The sequence below is a fragment of the Prunus persica genome, chromosome G1 (assembly GCF_000346465.2).
Source record: "Prunus persica cultivar Lovell chromosome G1, Prunus_persica_NCBIv2, whole genome shotgun sequence".
NCBI classification, from domain to species: Eukaryota; Viridiplantae; Streptophyta; class Magnoliopsida; order Rosales; family Rosaceae; genus Prunus; species Prunus persica.
Window position 1 is genome coordinate 6,793,021 of NC_034009.1, and position 2,029 is coordinate 6,795,049.

Genomic DNA, 2,029 nt, shown 5'->3' on the forward strand with positions numbered 1-2,029 from the left:
CCCCCCCCCCAATTTATTTCTCCCCCCATTCGAGCTCTTGAAGAACCAGAAAGAGAAAAAATCAATTTTTAATTCAACAGTGAAGCATATGCTTAACATGGTAATTTGTTAACAAAGATTTTTATGGAGATTGCCAAAAACTAACCGTGGGGGGTAAATTGGTGATAAAATTTGGTATAAGGGCTAAATTGGCAAAAAAAAAATTATGGATAGAGATTTTGACAAGCGTGATAGTTTAGGGTCTTTCCGCAGATAACCCTATATAAAATGGGAATTGAAACGTTACTGGCAAGTATTTATAGCAAGTGTGGAGGCCCATTATTTTTTGATGGACTTGGGAAAGGTAGATTTTGAACTTGAAATCTTTATTTTTCTTTTTTAGTAAAAAAACTTGAGATTTCTTTCAATATTAGAAAACCGATGTATCATTATACTCTAGTTAGTACAATATGGAACAGAAAAAGTACAAATAAAATACATACGTGTTTTATTTGAAAATTTTTTTGCAAGATACAACTGAAAAGTTCAGCCACTATATAATATTTTAATATTTATTATTATTTTTCAATACTATGTAAAAAACAGGTATGTAATAGGTGAATTTTATATGTATTATTCAAAATATATACACACGTGTATTGTGTATCTATATATACAGAGAGCTTCCATTGAGGGATCCCTCAAATAAGCTTATTTGAGGGACACTCCTTGTAGGCCCCACTCCGGATTGTATTTCACTAATCCAAACCGTCTATTTTGTAGATACTCATTCAAAGATCATCTCTACAAAAAATCACTTGAATCCGATATCATTTGACCACTCAATTAAGTTATTGAAATTTTAGCATTTTCTTGAAGCACCGTGTTCATTGATTTTGTAAGACACAATTGGATGTCGAAACGGTTTCCGATTTGTCTAATTTTTTGTAAGGATGATCTATAAATGAAGATCTAAAAAATAAATGGTTTGGATCATTGGGAAAAAAATTGTAGGGTACCCTAAAGGGCGTCCCTCAAATAAAATTATTTGAGGGATCCCTCAATAGAAGGGGACTGCTATATATATATATATTAAAGTGTATTTTACCGAGTCTTTAAAGCGTGTATGGAAAACGAAAATATTATTGAAAAATACGTACGTACTTGTATAATACGAGCATTAAAAGGGAAAATACTCACTAGGCATTAGACTAAGAATCCCACCATAAAAATTTATGTAATATTAAAAATTGACTGCCTCATCATGTGGCAATAAATGTACTTCTTCGAGCATTTTCCATTATTTAGTAGTGTTATTTAGTGATATAAAATTTGTAAACCAAAAAAGAATAAGCTATGTAACATTTAATATGTACTGTTGAAAGTACATACTCTAATAGTAAAAATGTGGATATTCATCCTCTCCTCTGTATATGCATATTCGTCTAATAGACTTTGTGCCAACTAGATAACAATATCAAGGTTTTTTTTTTTTTAATTTTTTTTTTTTAAAAAAATTCTATGTAAGTGTATAACATCACGTGACATATTCTTATTGAACTCATAAATCACGTGGCATACTCTTATTATCGTCACATATAATAATTTCTCTGTTTCTATTGAAGCACAGAATTTATTACTTATATATATCCCCTTGCAAAATTTGCCATTTTTTTGTCTTTTGTTTTTGTCAAAATTTTGCAATTTTCTTCTTTTTTTTGTCAAAATTTTCTTCTTTTACAAGAATTGGTGGAATACAGTTGGTTCACGTGAGTTATTAAAACAAATGAATTATGTTTTGAAGGATAGCATCCACAGAGATAACTTTGTCTTTTCCTCTGTTTGAAATTGGAAGGTCCTTAAAATTGATTTTCATTTGATGTGCAGTCAAAATTGGTGGCTTTCATTGAAAATTCATCGGTATGTGGAATCCAGCCTCAGTGATGTCGACATCTTGTTTCATTCATGCACAAGGTCTAAAATATCGAGAGTTTTGGAAATTCAGGGATCCAAAAATATGGATATTGTTGTAAACTAAAGAGAATTTGCA

At 30.5% G+C, this 2,029-nt stretch overlaps 1 protein-coding gene across 1 annotated transcript in view; it reads right to left on the reverse strand.

Moving 5' to 3' along the window:
* LOC18792936 (protein DETOXIFICATION 16) overlaps positions 1-2,029 on the reverse strand; it is a 20,797-nt gene that overhangs the window by 3,619 nt on the left and 15,149 nt on the right. The gene's annotated exons all lie outside the window — the stretch shown is intronic.